The sequence below is a fragment of the Tupaia chinensis genome, unplaced genomic scaffold (assembly GCF_000334495.1).
Source record: "Tupaia chinensis unplaced genomic scaffold, TupChi_1.0 Scaffold139833_1, whole genome shotgun sequence".
NCBI lineage: Eukaryota > Metazoa > Chordata > Mammalia > Scandentia > Tupaiidae > Tupaia > Tupaia belangeri.
This window is the reverse complement of record NW_006199712.1, coordinates 309,445-331,982: the sequence shown is the minus strand read 5'-3', so window position 1 is coordinate 331,982 and position 22,538 is coordinate 309,445.

Genomic DNA, 22,538 nt, shown 5'->3' with positions numbered 1-22,538 from the left:
TTCTGTAGATGATTACCTCTCTAAAAGAAAGAGGATGTAACCATGAAGGGTTGTATATTCGTGCATATGAATATATACATTTTGCTATGTATAACTAAGCAAAATAAATGGATAAAATCATGTGCTATAGAAGAATACCAAAAACACGGAACCAGACGGTGGTGCAGTGGAAACTCAACTGGACTGCATGGGAAAGGTGTGGATTTGTGTCCTGGGACATCCCTGTGCACACGGGGCATATGCACACTACTCCATGATCTGGGCAGCTGAATCTGGAGATGGACTGCAGTGTGAAGATCGTTCTTGGGGAGGCTATCTCTCTGTGTCTCTGTCTCCCTCATTCTCACTCTCGTTAAAGAAATAAACTTTAAAAAAAAGAAGAATATTGAAAACCAGTAAATATTAGCTCCTATCAACGTCACAATTTATGTAGAACACATTGAAATGTTAGTTTGGATTTAATATGGACTGAGTAATTTTTAAGGGAAGTTTAGGTGGGTTTCCACTGCTTGGAGGAACAATTCTAATCACATATAAACAATCATAATTCTTTACTGTAAAGAAAAATTTAAAATAGAACTTTTTGACTAGGCTTTGTAAAATATGTATAAACAATGGAAAATGAAGTAAATATAGCCTATAAAAAATAGTAATGAGCAGACTGTATGTCTAGCAATGTCAACTAATCCTTTTCTCTCTTTATATGTGAACCAACAAAAAAATTTGGCAACTGACAATTATCAAACTTTCGGCAGAGCTAATTAACAAAAATGTTAAACATGCCAGTCAATATAGAATTTACATGACTAAAATGAGTTTGTCTTCTTATCAAAGATAATTATATATTCTTGGTTTAATGTAGCTATTTTCTTTTTATTATTAATGCACATCTGGGCTTTTTGCAAATATCGTTTGACAGCCTTATCTTGTATCAAAAGCATTAGTAAAGAAAAATTGTCAGACAGTTCTTTTTTGTTTCGTTTTCAGAGGGATTTTTTGCCATAAGGCATGTGCTTTCACTGGAGACACAGAGAAAGACAGAATGAGAAAATGAGAAATCATCCCCTTAGGGGAATGGCCACACTGCAATCCCTTCTCCTCCATTTTCCTCTCAGGACTTTGGCCACACACGCATACTAACGAGGAGTATTTCAAGCTGCCAGGCCCAGAGAGATTTTTGGTACAGAGCATGTGCACTCACAAGAGAGACAGAAAAACAGAAAGTGAGAAATCACCTCCCAAAGGGAAATAGACATGCTGCAATCCCTTCTCCATTCTCCCCTCAGGATTTTGGGCATGAGTTTTAAGCTGCTGGCTCCAGGACTCAAACCACAGTCAACTATGTAGGAGTCCAACGACAAACCATTATACCATCTGCTGGTCCCCCAGACAATGTATTTTTAATAAACAGAAAGGGGCCAACCTGTGGCATGGTGGTTAAAGCAGATGGCTCCTACATGACCCAGTGTAGGAGCTGCCCAAGTCGTGGACCAGAAGTCTTGAAGAACACACGGGGTCTGTGTGTGTGCGTGTACCAAAGCCTGAGAGAATGGAGAAGGGGCTGTGGAATGGCCAAAACCACTCCACCCGCAAGACTACCTTTTCACTTTGTCTCTCTCTGTCTCTTTCTCTTTTTCTCTCTGTCAAATAAGCATACCTAATAACAATTTTTTTAAGTAGTATGGAGAATGATGCTATTGTTAATTTGGCTTAAGTCATCACTAAACTTGATCTAAATATCAAGGAAACACATGATGAAACTGTACCTGTATGTTTAAACATATTTGTCACTAGTTTACATATTTTCAACATAACTAAACAGAAATGGAACAGGTATTTGGAGAATACATTAGACTCATATAATAGTAATATTTACATTCTGTTCCCAAAGTTACTGTGCCTGAGTCTCAGTGTCTTATTGTCTTCTCAATCTGTATTCATTTGATGATCTCTTCCAGGCTCCTGACTTTAAATCTCGTTTATAACCTTGATAATCTTAAATACATATTTCTGTCTCTGAAGGATCTTTCAAACTTTGGACTTGAGTATCCAGTTGTGCACTCGAAATCTCTACTTGGATCCCTAACAGGTATCAACACTCCACCTGTGCAAAGCTGACCGTTTGATCTTCCCAAATCTGCTGAATGACCAGCCTTTCACACGGCATCTGATGGGAACCCAGTCTTTCTTTGGTCAGACTAAAGCATTGACGATATCTTTGATTTTCTCTCTCTCACACCATACATTCAGTTCATTGGAAAATCCTGTTGGTCGCACTTTCAAACTATATCCAGGCTGGACGTCTATCACCACGCCCACAGCTCTGACTCAAGTCACCATCAACTCTAGCCTGGACCATTGCAGTAGTCCCTTAAAAAAAAAAAAAAAAAGAATTACTTTATTTAACTTAATTTATTACTTTTTTTATTTGATTAGAGAGAGAGAGGGAAAGTGAGAAAGAAGCTGCCAGATCCAGGACTCATACCACAGTTGACCAGTTGTCCAATGCCTTTAAGCACCATGCCACACCTGGTGGCCTCATGATAGTCTTCTAACTGGTCTTTGTTTTCTTCCTTGCTTGGTTATATTCTTTAAGTATGTATATCAAATCATGTATTTCTGCTCAAATCTCTGCAATAACCACTCATTTCCCTGAGTGAAAACCAAAACTATTTTTGTTTCTCATTCTGTTTAACTCACAAAGTTCTTCAGGCTTTTGATCAGGCTAACTATCTTTTCACTCAAGGATAACTCTTCTTTTGAAAGTTTGGGTTGATAACTCCCTCACCTTTTCAAGTTTGTTCAAATACCACCATCACCTTGAGGCCTATGTAGTCCAAACTGCAGCAAGAATGCCGCCTCCCTTCCAGCCATTCTTGATCTACTTATAGTGTGTGTGTGTGTGTGTGTGTGTGTGTGTGTGTGTGTGTGTGGTGTGCAGATTTCACTTTTCTAATAGCACCGATATACATAATGTTATTAATATGTGTTCAATAATATTTATTGGATAAATATGAAAATAAATATATGAACAATTATAACTATGGAAGTCTAAGATTAGCTAGGGTAAAAATATAGTAAAACATAATTAGTAAATCTAATGTAATTTCTATTTCCAGAGGATTAAGTCATTTCAAGCTCATCCTCTACAGTATTACTTAAAATACTATGATTACATTATAGCTTTCCTCCTACTATAACACACATATCTCTTTATAATACATACTACCATAGCACACATATCTCCTTCAAACACTGTCTCTCTAGCATCACAAGCATATGGGAGCACCCAAAGACCATGAGTCCCTGTTGGGTTTGACACAGCCCTAGTTTTTAGGGAACCAAAACACCCATTAAATAGTACAGCTTTCATCAGGAATGATCTGGAGCTAGGGATGTGACCTCTGTTGGAATGCCATTTGAAATTGCTTACACTTTTCATTTCTTTCTGCCTGTGGTGTTAGATATGTTTTCTTTGGAAAACAATTTTTTTTTTTTTGGAAGTCACAATCAACTACATTTGGAAGAAAGAAAAAGATCAAGAATTGTAACCAAGGCCCTTGGTCATTTTTACGATTCGATGTGTTGAGGTAGCTAGATGAGGTTTCTTTTGTTCATAGAAAACAAACAAGTAGATGTTTATTTTTGATCTGTGCAGGGGAGGGAAGGAAGTGTGATTGGAGCAGTGAGATCTCCTCATTGGAAGGATTGACAATGTTTTTCACAGGTACTCAGCCTAGAAAAGAAAGATGAGGGGTCTTCATTCCAATCTCGAGCTCCATTTTATCTACAAAAGTTGTTTATACAAATCCACCCTCACGTAGATGGGGATCACTCTGTCTTCTCTCCCATGTGTTTACTGATTCACTTACTCTCTGATTCTACCAATATTGAGCCAGTTTGGCCCAAGCACTGCCCCAAGCAGCCGCCTCCCTTCCAGCCATTCTTGATCTACTTATAGTGTGTGTGTGTGTGTGTGTGTGTGTGTGTGTGTGTGTGTGTGGTGTGCAGATTTCACTTTTCTAATAGCACCGATATACATAATGTTATTAATATGTGTTCAATAATATTTATTGGATAAATATGAAAATAAATATATGAACAATTATAACTATGGAAGTCTAAGATTAGCTAGGGTAAAAATATAGTAAAACATAATTAGTAAATCTAATGTAATTTCTATTTCCAGAGGATTAAGTCATTTCAAGCTCATCCTCTACAGTATTACTTAAAATACTATGATTACATTATAGCTTTCCTCTCTCCTAAGGCAAATCCAATTACTTATATTTTAAAAGCCATTTTAATTTTCTGTGTTCCTGCTAGTATATTCGCAAATAAAGGCAATTTAAATGTTATAAATTGCCTGGCTGTAAAACAAATCCTTTTAGTAAGATTGTTTTAGACCATTTACATTTAATTTAAATACAGATAAGTGTAAACTGCTATTATGCTATTTGTTTTATATTTATCCTATTGTTTTTTGTTCTTTTGCAATAACTATATTTTTATGTTTACAAAAAGATATAATTTTAAGAACTAAAAATAGGTTTTATACTATATATAAAACTAACACAATGTAAACAAAATGCTAAATCTTATTAAGATTCAAAAGTTTGTGTTTTTTAATCTCATTAAGTAGAATGACAGCAGTATCTAAGACAGTTTTGATTTTCTTTTCACAGCTGGGTTTTGCTTTGCTTATTAAATTTATAAAAGTTTGGTACAATTAAAAGTTGCAAAATTAACTTTTCACATCCAACTGAACTGTCAGTTGCAAATATTGTCATCCTTCTTCTACAAATTAAATAAAAGGCTAGACCACAGCCTAGAGCTTAAGGGATGCCAGGTCTCACATAGCCAACCACAGTTTGAATCCCAAACTGAACATCTTGAAGGACATGATGGACACATCTGTATGCATGTCCCAAATTCCAACAGGATGGAAAAATAGAAGAGCAGGGATTTTTATATGACCATGTTCCATTGAGGAATACGTTCTCTGTCTCTCCCTCCCTCTCTCTCTCTCTCTCTCTCCTTGTCTCTCTGTCTCTCTGTTGAGTCCATGTGCTCTATGAAAACTAAAAAAAAAAAACCGAATGAAAAAAGAATTAAAGTAAAAGAACAAGTTGTAACATTGCACACATGAACAGAAAATTAAAAATAGCCTTTCCACTCTGCTCACTTAGTATGGAAATTTGGGGATGAAGAGGAAAGTATAAATTTTTTCTAGATAATGGTCAGTGGAGACGCAATGACTCTAAAGAGTCACATAGAACTGGAGAAAAAGGATAATTAAAAAAAATTAAAATGTAAAGATACATACAGAATCAGTATTTATCATCGTGATTTTGCATTTATTTTATCTTTGCTTTGTACCAACAATGCAAAAGAATGGAATTTAAAAATTAAAAATAAATATATAGAAAATTTACAAACTTTAAATTAAATCTAACACTCTTAAAGCACAAATTTTCATCTTTTTGTTTTCTTTGAATTTACTGAAGCCTTTCTATTTTGAAAAAAATAAGGTGAAAAATGACTAGATTACTGGAGAACAATTATAATATTGTTTTAATTTTTTTTAAGAGAGATTTTTTTGCTATAGGGCACATGCACTTGCCAGAAATAGAGACAGAGACAGAAAGTGAAAAATCCCTCCCCGGGGGGAATAACCACACCACAATCCCTTCCCCTCCATTCTCCTCTTGGGGTTTTGGACACACACACACACACACACGCCTGGTGTGAGTTTTAAGCCACCGAGTCCAGGACTTGAACCACACAGGCTGAGAAGATTTTATCAACTTAAGCACTAAGCCAGGTTATAGGAGTTGTCTGGGTTGACTCCATTTTGCTCCTTTTGTATTGTTAATTGCTGCTTATCATTATTTTATTTTATGTTTTTTTTACAGAGGTTTTTGCCTTAGGGTGTGTGCACTCACCAGAAAGACAGAGACAGCGAGACAGGAAGTGAGAAATCACCCCCTGGGAGGATGGCCATGCCTCAATCCCTTCTCCTCCATTCTCCTCTCAGGATCTTGGGCAAGCACGCACACGCACCTGGCGTGAGTTTAAGCCACCGGGTCTGGGATTCGAACCACAGTCAACTACATGGGAGTCCAGAGACATAGCCATTATGCTAACTGCTGGTCTTAATTGCTGCTTATCTTTAAACCTCTGGCAGAGAACTGAAAAATTTTGTTTCTCCCCCATGCCCACTCCAACAGCAACACCTCTCTGGTATTATCAGGTCTCTTCATGAACCTGCCCAAAGATAATGACAACATCCCTCGGTGATTTTTGTCCCAAGACAATGACTGCCTTATCCTGAGCTTCTAAATGCATGCTCACACTAACCCCTTCCTCGTGTTACTTCTTATCCAGTAGGATTATGGGAACAGTGTTGTCCTCACTGAAATGAATTCCTTTCCTTGTCCAACAAGCTCTTGTTTCTCAAGATTGGCTTTTTTGAAGCAGCAAGTGGCCTAGTTCTGATTTCTAGTTCACTGGGATGAGCATCCCTGCTGGTACTGGCAGTTGGGGCAGAAAAGTGTGATACCTTTTCTCAACCATTGGAGTCGTGGCCTACATGCTGACAGCAAAAGCCAGGTTAACAAGAGAAAAGCATAATACATTTATTAATCAAAGGTCTACAGGACACAGAAGCCTTCAGAAATGAAAAGCAAAGCCCTAGGGAAGACTATTTTTGGGATTAGGTTTCCTAAAGATGGCCATATAGAAATGTAATTGAGCAAAAGAGTGTGAGCTAAGGACAATAGATTGAGAGGGAAACTCAACAAAGTCTGTCTTTTCAGATTCTTCATGGCCTGTCTGGGTCACATTCCTTTCCCAGGTATAAGGCAGGACCTCTCTTGAATGAGGATCTTCAAGGGAGAAGGGACAGAGTCACCTAGCTAGGTTTCCCCACATGCTCCTCACATTCTCCTCACGTGCCTAGCGTGAGTTTAAGCCACCAGGTCCGGGACACAAACCATGGTCGACTACATGGGAGTCCAGCGACATAGCCATTACGCTAACTGCTGGTCCCCCATCACCTAGCTAGGTTTTATAGCTTGCTTTGGGAAAGAGGAAGTCTACTGTGTCTATGACTTTTCTTAAGGAAAAAGAATTCTGGTCTCTGTGACTTCCTCTGAGGAAGAAAAAAAGCAGGAAAACAGAGTGGGAGAAATTCACAAGGACATTGTTCTGTTATCTTTACAGTTTCCTTGCATTCAGAGCAGCCAGCATGCCAAAGACCATAACTTGCGGTATAGTGTCCGGGCCCCAGTACAGCTCAGGACGCACCCCTCCAAATGTGGCTAATGATAAATCAGAAAAATAAATAAATAAATAAATAAGAAATTAAAAATTAAAAAATAATTTTAAAAATTTAAAAAGGGGACTAGCAGTTAGCATAATGGCCATGTCACTGGACTCCCATGTAGTCAACCGCAGTTCACGTCCCAGACCCGGTGGCTTAAAACTCACGCCGGGTGTGTGTGCGTGCATGCCCAAGAACCCAAGAGGAGACTGGAGGAGAAGGGATTGCAGTGTGGCCATCCCCCCGGGTGGTGATTTCTCACTTTCTTTCTCTCTGTCTCTCTCTGTCTGGCAAGCGAACATATAGCAAAAACCTCTAAAAAAAAAAAAAAAAAAAAGATAAAGCAGAATATGCCACCCCAAAATATACGTCTGGCATTTTTCTAGCAGGTTATTTTGAGAAACTGCAGACAAGTGTAGCTGTGGAAATCTACCCCTTGTAAAGAAATTTATATGTATAATGGAGATTTTCATTAGTGAAAGGTATCTTTATTAGAAGGGGAGTTCCTTCCAGACAACTTTTACCACATGGGAGACTATCTGCATAACAAGGCAACCTTTATTCAGCACACTTTCCCTCCCCTTACCCTGTCGTAATTTCTCTCCCCTGTATTCCAGAAACCCCAGTCTCCTATTTCTTTCTGTAGTTCAGGTTGTCATATGAGCTCCAATCATCAGGCCCTTCCTGGCATTTTATATATTTGTGAGACTCCTGTGTGTGAGCATGTAATTAAAAACCTTTATTTTTCCTGTTGACTTGTCTTAGATCAATTTAATTTGTGGCCCAGCCGAAGATCTTAGGAGACTTCAGGCAAGACAGTTTTTCCTCTCCTACTGTGGCAAAAAGGAGGATTAGCTGGATGAGTAAATACATAGAATGATAACCAGCTCTTTACAACTTAATCATCTGGAGAATTTAATGATGGGGATAAATGACATAAAGTATAGATAAATTTTTGTATGTATACAAAGAGCAACTAGACATTAAGGAGATACTCTGATTCTTTATGTGAATATGGGAAGGAGGCCCACTGAATTAGTTAACTTTTCCTGAGCTTAATTAATCTTCATTCTAGAAGAGCTATTTCATGTGACTATAGAGCAAAAAGAATTATTGGAAAACAGGTATGAGGAGCAGGGTGAGAAAACCTGACTCTCTCGCACATCAAAGTAAATCCTTTGTAAAGCTTTTTAGCCTGTTTCCCTTTACTAAAAGCCTTTTTCTTTCTTTCTTTTTTCTCCACTAAGAACTGAAAATGCTCTCTGCCTCCCTGTGGGAACACTATGCTGACCATCCCACAATCAATATAAACTACTAAACTGCTTACAGGTATTTTACAAGCAGAATCATGCGGGTCACTGAAGTGGATAATTTCCTTTGAGGAGAAAAGGTAACTCGTTCCGGCCCAGCTTGGTGCTGCAGGCAGTAGAAGCACTCTTGCTCAAATGCTGAAGGTCCCATGGGTGACTGGGTGTATGTCCCAGGGCCACATCCACATGCTGATTCTAATTTTTCTTTTTTGATAAGTTTTTGGTATAGGGTGTGTGTGCTGGCCAGAAAGACAGACAGAGACAGAGAGACAGAAAGCAAGAAATCACCTCCCGGGGGGGGGGGGGGGGGGATGGCCACACTGCAATCCCTCTTCTCCATTCTCCTCTCGGGATCTTGGAGATGCACGCACACATGCCCAGTGTGAGTTTAAGCCACTGGGTCTGGGACTCGAACCGCAATTTACTACATGGGAGTCCAGCGACATAGCCATTACACCAACTACTGGTCCCAACACACCTGCTGATTCTGAACATGCAGTGATTCTGTCAGGCTGCAGGTAGGAGGGAAGGGATCCTTGCATGAGGAATCTGTTGAGGATGTTATTCTCTCCTAGAAAGAAAATAAACCATTTTAAAAAAAAAGAAGCTAACTACATATAACCTACTAAATTAAACGTTCACATAACCCAAAGTATTCTGCTCCACTAGTTCTTTTTCTCTAATCCCATGCAGTATTTTCTTTCCAGGACACCACTTGCATCTTCAAGGTTGTTCTAATAAAGACCTTCTAGGTAACAAATATAATTCATTTCTTTCCGTGTGTACAAAGCTACGAAGACTAATGGAGAAAGAAGGTGATCATTTTTCTGGTACATTATCTGATTTACAGTTTGCCAAACAAGAAGTAGAAGGAAAAAAACAAACAAACAAAAACAGATAGCTATAGAAGAGTGTAGTGGAACACCAGGTGGTGGTGCCTATGACCCAGGCTGGCTAAGACTGGCATTGAATCATGTCATGAAGATCTGGTTACCTTGTTGATGTTCTCTGTCGATGGTGCCTGTCTTTCTCTCTCTCTCATGGAAGAAATAAATAAAAATTTTTAAAAAGAAAATTATAAGAGACAGAGTCTCATGGCTATTAATTCACCCAATTTTTATATGGAATGAAATAATTATAGTTAGTTGCTTATTTTCTTATTTGTATATCATGTTCAACCCAGTTTAAAATTTTCTTTATCACTCAAATTGTCCATTTCACTAGCTGGTTAATGACATTAAATGAACTATTGCATATGGAAAATAATAAATGGTACCATTGAGTGTATCCTGTTCTAGAATTCTAGAATTCAGATAATTCATCTTCATATTTGAAAGCAACAATGTTGATAGGCCATCACACATTGTAATTAATAATCAATCATTTGTTTCGGCCTCTGTTCTTGGAGCCAATTCTTAAAACAAAACAAAAGGAAAGACTAATAAAGAGGTTAGCTCATGGAGAAGAGAAAAAATAATTTTCTATCTATCGTTCATAGTTCTTAACTGGTACTCCATGTAACAAAAGACTAACAAAGGAAACAAAACCCAGTTTATTAATATGTATAAGAGAAAACACACAGACATGAAAAATTCTAGCGTAGATCTTGAAGAAAGTCTTTAAGCTTCAGATTTTTAATACCATAATTTTTAAAAACAAATAAAAAGTTGGGTTCTAAGAAGAAAGCCTTAGGTAATATGAGATGGCCAGAGAAAGTACCTTAAAAAAATAGGGTTTGCTATGCAGAATTAAGTCTGCTTAATAATGCACTCTTCATGTAGTCATCCCTTTCTTCCTGTTACAGAAAGGGAGACACCATTACAAATGGCTATTTCCTGTATAAATTTCTCCTACTAAAGGATGCCTTCTCAGAGATATTCCTGAGTCCAGTTTCTCAAAATAACCAGTTCAAAATAACCAGCATGCCAAAGAGCTATGTTTCAGAACATCACATCCCGGAGTAAGGCACTTCGGCACAAAGTACTTTGAACTCAAGGACATTGGATGCACATCCCCCCAAAAGTCTTTCTGACCTTCTTCCAACCTCCTGTTCCCCTTCCTTTTCTTTTTTCTCCTCAAAGCAAGTCATAGAAACCAGAATTACTTTTCCCCAAGGCAGGTCACACATATTCAAATTTCTCTTTTCCAAACCACATGTAAAACCTAGAAATGCTATACTTTGTCTTTTATTAACCTGTTGTTTGCTATAGGAATGTCGGCTATGACCCTTATGATGGGCGACGGACAGTATCACACTTTTTCACTCCTACAAAAGACATATTTTAAGGTTCTATATTCTGGATGCTTACTGTTGTAATTCGGAATGTTGTTTCCTAAACTTGACACTTGTCATATATTTTTATTTTGGCAGGAGGCAAAATGGAAAATGCTGAGATTCTTGATAAAGTAACAAGACCTGGAAATATCTTACAAATAAATTTAGATTATGTAAAATTGTCTGCACGTAAGCCATTTGTATTAAGCTTTTCTATTATATGTGATTGGACGTATTAAATACATATGCTTAAAGAAAGAGGGCTTAGGCAAAGTAAGTAAAGTGCAAGATTTTATCTGGGCCAGAATTATGCCGAATGCCTTGATACAACAATTGCCAAGTTGCCTTGAATAATGTGGGTCAAGGTCTTACACATTTTCACATGATTTTAAAGCCAAAATTTATAAACGGGGAGCGTGCTACAAAAGAATCTTGTAGAGCAGAGATTCATAACCGAAACATCCAGGTAACATCTGGAGATATTTTCAGTGCATAGTCCAAAGAAAACCACAAGATGTGCAGAAGTTTTATTTCCTTATATCACTGATTTAGGTATACTGGAATCTTCTGTTTCCAAAAAAATTGGTCTATGTTGAGGATCAGCTTCCTTAAATTTTCAGTTTATTAATGTAACATTTTAGCATGAATCTGTTCTGGTTTTAGAATTTTGGTCTGATCTGGGGGGATAGAGAACAGAAATTTAGTCTAAAACAATGGTTGCCCATAATTTTTATTTAATACATACATATGAATGAATTTAGAAAAGTTAAAACCAACTAAAAATTTAAAATAGATTTAAAAATACAAAAAAGTAAAATGTGGTACAAAATAGTTTTTTTTGTTTATGGACTATATCAACACTAAATCATAAATGCAAGAAATGTATTATCATGTTTCTTAAGTAACAGTTGTTATACAACTGGTTAGTTTATATTTTATTATATTCACATTCATTTTAGTTTGTGTTACTTGTAGGAAATGTTTACATTTACAAAGAAGATTCTGAAGAGAAAGATGTGAAAATAGATAATCTTGCCTAAGGCAGGGTAGAATACTCAGCCAACACCATGGAGCAGTTACAGAACACATGCTGTAAGGAGAGTAAAAAATTTATCTGTAAACTAGCATTTCACAAACACAAGCTTAAGCCACATAGCAAATATAATGGCTTTTCAGTTTCTTCAAAAATATTACATATTTGATACATTAGACCCTGTCTTAGTTTAATCTAGACTTTTCAAAGGCAGTTACAATAATAGTGTTTTCATACTCATCAGGAGGCCATCGTCATGGATTTCACATATTCGTTGGTTGGTTTAACCTAGAAGTATTTGACTTCCGGGTGAGGACTCCAGTGCCTTCTCATAAGTGGGCCTCAGCAGAAGTGTTAATGTCTTGGGACCAGCAGTTAGCATAATGGCTATGTCACTGGACTCCCATGTAGTCAACCACAGTTTGAGTCCCGGGCCTGGTGGGTTAAACTCATACCTGGCACGTGTGCATACGTGCCCAAGATCCTGAGAGGATAATGAAGGAGAAGGAATTGTGGTGTGGCCAACCCCACTGAAAGTTGATTTCTGGCTTTCTGTCTCTATCTTTCTGGCGAGCACACATGCCATATAGTAAAAACCTCTCCCCCCTACAAAAGACATATTTTAAGGTTCTATATTCTGGATGCTTACTGTTGTAATTCGGAATGTTGTTTCCTAAACTTGACACTTGTCATATATTTTTATTTTGGCAGGAGGCAAAATGGAAAATGCTGAGATTCTTGATAAAGTAACAAGACCTGGAAATATCTTACAAATAAATTTAGATTATGTAAAATTGTCTGCACGTAAGCCATTTGTATTAAGCTTTTCTATTATATGTGATTGGACGTATTAAATACATATGCTTAAAGAAAGAGGGCTTAGGCAAAGTAAGTAAAGTGCAAGATTTTATCTGGGCCAGAATTATGCCGAATGCCTTGATACAACAATTGCCAAGTTGCCTTGAATAATGTGGGTCAAGGTCTTACACATTTTCACATGATTTTAAAGCCAAAATTTATAAACGGGGAGCGTGCTACAAAAGAATCTTGTAGAGCAGAGATTCATAACCGAAACATCCAGGTAACATCTGGAGATATTTTCAGTGCATAGTCCAAAGAAAACCACAAGATGTGCAGAAGTTTTATTTCCTTATATCACTGATTTAGGTATACTGGAATCTTCTGTTTCCAAAAAAATTGGTCTATGTTGAGGATCAGCTTCCTTAAATTTTCAGTTTATTAATGTAACATTTTAGCATGAATCTGTTCTGGTTTTAGAATTTTGGTCTGATCTGGGGGGATAGAGAACAGAAATTTAGTCTAAAACAATGGTTGCCCATAATTTTTATTTAATACATACATATGAATGAATTTAGAAAAGTTAAAACCAACTAAAAATTTAAAATAGATTTAAAAATACAAAAAAGTAAAATGTGGTACAAAATAGTTTTTTTTGTTTATGGACTATATCAACACTAAATCATAAATGCAAGAAATGTATTATCATGTTTCTTAAGTAACAGTTGTTATACAACTGGTTAGTTTATATTTTATTATATTCACATTCATTTTAGTTTGTGTTACTTGTAGGAAATGTTTACATTTACAAAGAAGATTCTGAAGAGAAAGATGTGAAAATAGATAATCTTGCCTAAGGCAGGGTAGAATACTCAGCCAACACCATGGAGCAGTTACAGAACACATGCTGTAAGGAGAGTAAAAAATTTATCTGTAAACTAGCATTTCACAAACACAAGCTTAAGCCACATAGCAAATATAATGGCTTTTCAGTTTCTTCAAAAATATTACATATTTGATACATTAGACCCTGTCTTAGTTTAATCTAGACTTTTCAAAGGCAGTTACAATAATAGTGTTTTCATACTCATCAGGAGGCCATCGTCATGGATTTCACATATTCGTTGGTTGGTTTAACCTAGAAGTATTTGACTTCCGGGTGAGGACTCCAGTGCCTTCTCATAAGTGGGCCTCAGCAGAAGTGTTAATGTCTTGGGACCAGCAGTTAGCATAATGGCTATGTCACTGGACTCCCATGTAGTCAACCACAGTTTGAGTCCCGGGCCTGGTGGGTTAAACTCATACCTGGCACGTGTGCATACGTGCCCAAGATCCTGAGAGGATAATGAAGGAGAAGGAATTGTGGTGTGGCCAACCCCACTGAAAGTTGATTTCTGGCTTTCTGTCTCTATCTTTCTGGCGAGCACACATGCCATATAGAAAGATTTATGGAAAAAGACTTAAAGTGTTGTTGTTCTGACAGACTTAGTAACATCTTTTTAATCTCAAAGCCAACAATGCTAACTTACAATTTTGCTCAACATCAAGGAATCATTTGAAAAGAGTAATGATAATTAATTTATATCAGCAAATGCGTTTTAGCTAGGATCATCTCTCTCACATGCAGATTTACTCATGAGACACAATGATCAATCGTACCAGTTATTAATAACACCAGTTATTATTTCATGTGTGTGTTTGTGTGTGTGTCTTCATACACAGATGTATACGTGTTTAACACTCAAACATGAGTTCTTTTTACAGACATCTGTAACAGGACTGTGTTTAAAAATTAAGTTGATTTTCTGAGAATATTAGAACAGCTAATAACTGTAGTATATATTCACTTGAAAGTAATATTGATCTTCTGCCAGGGAAATAATAAAAAAGATGGTACTTAGACCAGTAGGGCTTGATACCCTTGCATGGTAGCTTACCTCAGGGCAATAACAAGCTCCAAGCTCTCTACCAAGGAAACTCACAGGTAGTAGAGCCACAGGCCAAATTAAAATGCTCACGTCGTATGGCTTATTAAATATGCTTAATGCACATAGCGCGAAGGAAGGGGAAAAACATGAGGTGAGCAAACACATGTATGATAGACTGCAAGTGTCGGAGAAGGACCATATTATCTGAATTCATGCTAACATGTTCATTTGGGCCATATTTCTGCCTTTTTTATAGTAATATAGTTACCAGAATGAGATTTGAGATTCAAGCAAGGTGGCCCACTGGCAGAAAGTGCCCTGGGCAAATGTCATATTATTGCTCTGTCAGAGAGACACAGGGACAAGCACGTCTGGTTAATAGCTATAGCTTGCCAATTAAGCTGCTGAACAGCTAGGGGTTTTAAGTGAGTTTCATGGGTATAGAACTGTCAGGGCCAAAATGGGTGTCAACAATGGGTGACTGAATTAAAACCTCATGAATAATGAGTACTTCATATGTCTCATTTATATTTCATGTATCCTGTTATTCAGTTCTTCTGGTGCCTCATGCATATTTAATTCCTTATGAATAATCTGTGCTTCTGGTCTTTCCTTCCCTCTCTATGTTTAACACACACACATGCTCTACTTACTTCTCATGTAGATGTCCCACGATTTATGAGCTTCATCCATTTTTTTCCTTCCTAGAATTAAATAGTCTTAAACAATGCAACAAATACATGTACTATAATACATGAGGTACTGTCCCTCAGCTCCCAATTTCTGAATTATTTTAAACCACCTACAATAATCAACATTTTCAAAATCCAGGAAGAAGAGAGTATACATGTCCACAGGACATGTTTTCATAGGTGTGTGTAGGAGTCTCTGTTTGGATAAATAGGTGAGAGATGAAATATACTTAATAGATGAAAGTTATTAAAGAGAATTGGACTCACATGTGATTATTATGAACTGACTTAGATACAGAAGAATTATTTTGACTTGGAAACATGGAATTGCACAGCACAGTTATAAAAGGAAAATCTTTGAAAATAATTTTCATTAATTGATAAGGAATTTAATAGTGAGAATATTACAAAGCAGTTATCTTTTGAAAGGGCCGAATTACCAGGAGCACCAAATTATTTTATAAAGTTATATCTATAGGTGTGATGTTAAAATTTTTATCAGATTTTGCTTTCTTGGAATAAAAGTGTATTACTATATATCATTAATTTACTTCTACAGTCTCCGTTAGTGCAGAAAATAATACTCAAATAACTATGAAGAGTGCTATATTCACTTCAAACTGACTTCTGCAAAAATATTAAGTCCATGAATGATATAATATAATGTCATATAAACCTAGGTAGTAATTCTGTAAGTAGTAACTAATTTATTACTGATAAAGATCTTCTCATCCAGTAGTATTTGTCTATCTTCATATATTAAATTAGCATAGTATGTTATCTGAGAACTTCCATTTAGTTAAATGTATCAATTTGAGATTATAAATCTGTGGTTTTTTTATTATTATTATTCGCTTTTTTTTTTTTAAGGTTTTTGCCACAGGGCACATGTGATCCCAGAGAGACAATGAGAGGGAAAGTGAGAACTAACCCCCCAGGGAGATGGCCACACCACAATTCCTTCTCCTACATTCTCCTCTGGGACTTTGGGCACACATCCACATACACCCAGCATGATTTTCAAGCCACCAGGTCTGAAGATCAAACTCCAGTCAGCCATGTGGGAGTCCAGTGCCTTAACCACCATGCCACCTGCTAGTCCCAGCCAGTGTTGATATGTGTGCATGTTCATTTGGGGCACAAGGATAGTGACAGTGGTGTAAGTCTCCCTTGTACTCAGATACCAGTCTAGAAGCAAGATGATGATGATGCATCTACTTAAAAAATACATAGAAAAAAAATAAATAAAAGGGAAGCAGTCATGATATGGAACATCATTTTTTTTTAGGAGCACATGCACACACATGCAAGACAGGGAGGGCCCTAATAGGATCTTGTCACATCGTATCCCCTTTGTCCAGCCGTCCAGCTCAGCAGGGTTGTGGGCAGGTAGGTGCTCTTGTATGTTTCAATTTCATTCTTCCACTGGGTAGGAATCCGAGTCCACAGTGGCCATGTGGATTGTAACACTGCCTTTCAGTATTCAACTGACTCCACTACTGAGGTTGGGCCAGGTTGTCAATCTCACATCGTCAGAACAAAGCAAATTTAAGACTCTGTGTTTTAAACAGTAGGTGTACTTTTATTTTTAAATATTATGTTTGTTTTGATTCTTCTGCCATCTGGATAAAATGAGATTACTATGAATGATGCAGAGATGTATTTGTGGAGAGTTGAAGTGATCAGTTCTAACCTCGAACTACATATGTAAATTTCAAATGACTCAAAAAAAATAAACATAAAGTTGATAAATTTTCATTTCCAATAAGTTTAAATGTTTTAAAATTTAAAGCAACCATGAACTTCCCAGTTAGGTATCAAATGGACCCATTCCACCACACATCCACATGAAAGATGCAGAGACCAAAGACATACATTTGCGTACCTATTGGCAAAGTTACTCTAACCTGCAAACTGTTAAGACTTGACACTACCAAGAACCAAAAAGAAAGAAGAATTGGCCTCCTGATTTTTTCAACACTGTCTCATAAGTCAGCACTTACAAATATGCTTTGCACTATCCCTTATCAGCTTACTGTTTCTGTCAATGATTTCAGAGGAATCGCACAAGGTAAGCACAATTACAATTGTTTATGCTAAAGTTTTTCAAATATATAGTTCATCTAAAATAGTGACCATTTTCAGGGAGATATAATTGCATATAGTAAAACGTACATGTCTTGGGATTTAAGCAATGAGTTTTGGCATGTACACATATGTAACCAATAACCTCTAACACATATAGAACATTGTTATCTTCAAAATTCCCGTGTGTCCATTTCCAATGATTTCTCACTTTCCCAAGAAAATGCTATTCTAAAGTCCATCTTCAAAAATTAGTTTGTTCAGGGGCCAGCACTTAGCATAATGGCTATGTCGCTGGACTACCACAGTTTGCATCCTGAACCCGGTGGCTTAAAACTCACTCCGGGCAAGTGTGCGTGCGTGCCCAAGATCCCAAGAAGAAGATGGAGGAGAAGGGATTGCGGCGTGACCATTCCCCCTGGGGGGTGATTTCTTGCTTTCTATCTCTCTGTCTGTCTCTCTCTGTCTGGCAAGCGCACTTGCCCTATAGCAAAAACCTCTCCAAAAAAAAGTAAAAAATTAGTTAGTTCTTATTTTTAAATTTCCAAGAAGCAGAGTCGTACACTGATTGCCTTGATTCTTCTGATTGACACGCTCTGATGGAGACTCCTGCATGTTGTATATATCAGCAGTTTGTTTTATCTCATTGCTGTAAATGTTTATCACTTCTGCTTATTCTATCCCTCTATTATGAATCATGTTTTCTCGATTCTTTACATTTTTATCATTTCTAATAATATATTGGATATTGTGTGTAAAATAATAGTGCTTTCTCAGTAACAATAATTTTCCCAGGTGGTGCAAGCGCTTTTATTTATATCCCTTATATTGTTACCAATAATCACTTTGCTCTGGGCCTGAGTGACAGGTTGAGGAACATTCCTCTCAGCTTTATAGTAATTTGGCCCATTTTTAATCATTGTTTATGTATTTTTCAATAAGTATATACTTTTAATGTACTCTCATATTTAGTCACAAAGAGATATAGATTATTTACAAGCTGAAGTAACTTCAAATATCATAGCACTAATAATTCCTTAATGTAATTGCATGTATTCAATCTGTTCTGTTCATACATATTCAAATGTGTCAGCTCAATTACATAATGTGAAAAAAAAACATTTCCAACAATGGGAAATAACAAATATTTGACTAGACCAATATCATAGCAGAATATAATAGAAATATTTAGTATAAATTTTACTAACTACTAAAAAAATAATAGCATTGCTTCTTTCAGAAACCTATGAATATGTCATGAAGGTATATGTGTGTGTGTGTGTGTGTGCATGAGTGTGTGCATAATGTCAAAATCAAAGAATAATTCATTACCCAGAAAATAAAATACTGTTGAAAAAGAATTGTTAATGAGCTGGAAAGTTAAGAATGTAGAAGGTATAAATTATGGATTATCAATGACCTGAATTTATACATCTTGGCAAAATTACAAAGACAAGAGAGAATAAAAAGTCTGTAGAAATTTTACTAGAGTTAGCACAGCATATAAAACTCATAGTTTCTTAGAATGTGCTTTATTGATTCTGATAAAGGGCAAACTAGGTTCACTAGAATTGCAGAAGACAATATGCATATTGCATTTTTTTTAGGCCCGGAGGTGGTGTGGTGATTAGGGGCACTGGACTCCCACATGGCTGATCACCGTTTGAGTCCCTCACCTGGGAGCTAGCTTTCTCATTTACACCCTCTCTCTCTTTCTCTCTCTCTAACTCTGGTCAAATTAAAATAAATAAATAAATAAAAGGTTAAATAAAATAACTCTTTAAAAAATTATATCATTTTAATGTGAACTGCAATTTAGAGCTATGCATAATTATATTTATCAGTACATTATATTAATAGCTTATTTACCTGTAGTTCTCAATTTTATCTGTATAATATGAATGCTTTTATACTGATTTAATAGTTAAAGAGAAATCATTTATCATAGCTTCTGAGATTCAATAAAATTCAATATAATTTTGTTATTAGTTAAAAAAAAAGCTTACTGTTTAAGAAAGGAGGAAAATAAGGTAAAAAGCATATGTGTAAGGAAAAGCTTGAGCCAAGGATCAAATATGAGGGGAATTCAAAAAAGTTCATGAAAAAATAAAATTCAGAACCAGCAGTTAGCGTAATGGCTACATCACTGGACTCCCATGTAGTCAATTGCGGTTCGCGTCCTGGACCCAGTGGCTGAAACTCACGCCGGGCGCATGTGCATACGTGCACAAGATCCAGAGAGGAGGCATTCTGAAGCTCACTGAGTCCTTTTGACAAAATGTTTTTGTACTTTAAACCTTGTATGCTTTTAAGGATGCATACTAATTGCATCTGTTTGACTGTAAGTATCAAACCTGTTTTGGATATAGTATTTGGCATATGTTACTGTACTGGAAGGTTCACTTAATATGTTTCAAATAGATATTAGTAAAAGACTGATTCTCCTCTCAGGATCTTGGGCATGCGCACACAATCCCCATGCAATTTTCAAAGTACCATGTCCAGGACAAGAACCATGTGATGGTAGGCCCTGTGGGCTCTAGTGCCTTAACCTCCACATCACCTCCTGGCCTTGGGGCAGGGGTGGGGAGGGTCCTTTTACTCCTCATTGAGAAAGTAGAAATAGTTGGAAAACTTTTCATCAATATTTGTTGAAAGTATAGTGATTCATTTTTAATTTAAGGCTAAGGAAGATAAATTATTTGTTTTTTTTTTCCTCATATAAAACAGATTAGGCAACTTTCTAATATTACGCATGGATTACTCTGAAGAGCTTAGGGATACCTGGGTATGAAGCAGGTATCCTACTTGGGAAGACTACAAAAAAAAAGTTATGGATTAGAGATATATAAGTCTTTTTATACTAAGCCATATTTGTCATTGTCATAAACTTTGAATGACAATGTATATTATAAAAAAAAGATGGTAAAAATTAAGATGCCCACATCTGTTATTGAAGGATACTCTACTGCAGGAATTGCCTTTTTACCATAAATAACTAGAAAACCAAGCAAAATACATGAAGTAACTGTGTTTAGATAAGGGACAAGAGGTAACACAAAGCTTTGAACCCTGAAAAAGAAGCAATTAGATTAACACTGTGACTTTCTATGATTAACATTATATCCATAGATATAAGCGTAAGTTTACGTATTTTTGACATCTTGTACAGAAGCTAGAGATACATGGTCTGATATTCAACATGAAAAGGTTCTACGAGGAAGTATATGAAATAAAGAAATGATGATCACCTACAGAATGCTGATATGAGACATAGTTCAAAATTCTTATTTCCTAGTTTTTACTAGAGATTAAGATAGCTCACTGACACGAAGCTAGAATTTGGTCATCTCTGTATAATGATAAATTTGGACAAAGTTGTATTAGAGTATTAGTCCACTTTCAGTAAGGGATAATAGAAGATATTTTGTAAGCTTTTAAGTAATTGCCCTGAGCAACAAAGATTTTCTGCTTTATCAGAAAATTTTCTGTGTTTCATGTTATCTTTTATTAAATCTGTGTTGACTTAGTATCTTTGGTATTAAAACAGGTCATTTTTTCCTACAACTATATAACCGTCTGTATATGCCTTTAAAATGTTTTTATATCACCTTGATTAAATACGTATGCAAGTTTTTAAAACCTTTTAAACTGACAACTACCTAAAATCAATTCTCAATTAAGTCTTTTTTACCTCAAATTGTCTTTGGAATGGTGTAGAAGTGCCCAGGAAGTACTTCAAAAGAACTTGTCTCTCACATTGTAAAAGAGAGATGTTAAACTAGTTGGGCTTATTTAAGACTTTAAATGTATATGGGAAGGACTATCAAGTAATAACTGATATTAAATCTTTCAGTAATATGTATTTTTTTATAGATCGTATGAAATTTCTAGAAATTTAGTGTCCTGATAGGATGTTTTCAGACATATTTCAGTTATGGTGTTAACATGGTGTAGGCCACAGAAATAACCAAATTACCTTGTCAGGTGTATTATTATTATAATGGCTGCTCATCAGATTTTTAACCATATCCTTTATAAGTCATTGTCATTAACAGTTATTGTTTTATTCTAAGTCTTCTCTGAAAGTATTTTTTAATCAGTTACAGTTCAATATTGCTTCTTCTTCAAGAGATTCAAAAAAGGAGACTGAAATGTACTCTGGATACAGGTTTCTGATAGCGTTAAGATCATACCATTATACCAGGTAAGAATTTCCAGAATTATAATTTTAAAAATGATGAGTTAATAAAGCTTCTAAACAGGATGAAACACAATAAGAATTTATTTGGAGGACAACAGATAGTGTGGTGGTTAGGGTGTTAGGTTCCTACATGTCTCTCTATGGTTTGAGTCCCAGATCTGCTTTCTCACTCTCTCTCTCTCTGTCTGCCTCTCTGGTCAAATTAAATAATAATAATAGTAAATAGAATGAAATAGATAATGTTTTTAAAAAACATTAATTTTATAGGACTAAAGGTACAAATGTACATAATCTTAATTATGACTTTTTTGTTTGAAACATTACAGGTACGTCAATTTTTTTTTCCAGCTTTAAGAAAGTATTCATTTTTCCTTTTACTTACGCTACCTAGAACTCAGATTTGGTAATGTATACATGTAAACAGAATTCTTCAGAAAATATTCTAATAACTATTATTACTTGTATGGTAATAAAATTATTTACATAAGATCAGTAAGAATCTCTTCTCCTTACAAAAGGACAAAGTTGGAAACATTAAAGTACCAAGACTTTGCCTGGAATGCCATATCTTAGATGAGACGACGCAACTTTATCAAACTAAGATAGGCTTTATGAAGCCAGTAAAATACCTTGGGGAAAAAAAATCTGGCCTGGCATTTGGCATATGTGGTTCCCATTCACAGTTCCTGAATGACTGCCTTATAGCAAATAAAGAATGTTACTTTCCAGCAAGCCCAGGAACCATGGAACATTTTGGACACCTTGAGAAGAAAGGAATTCTCCTCACTCTGTATATATTGCAGGTAGTCTTACAGTGAGTTGTTGCTTGGCTTTATAACCTCCAGAGGCTTTTACAAGTCCAATCTGAGATTTTCCAATAAAATTTCTA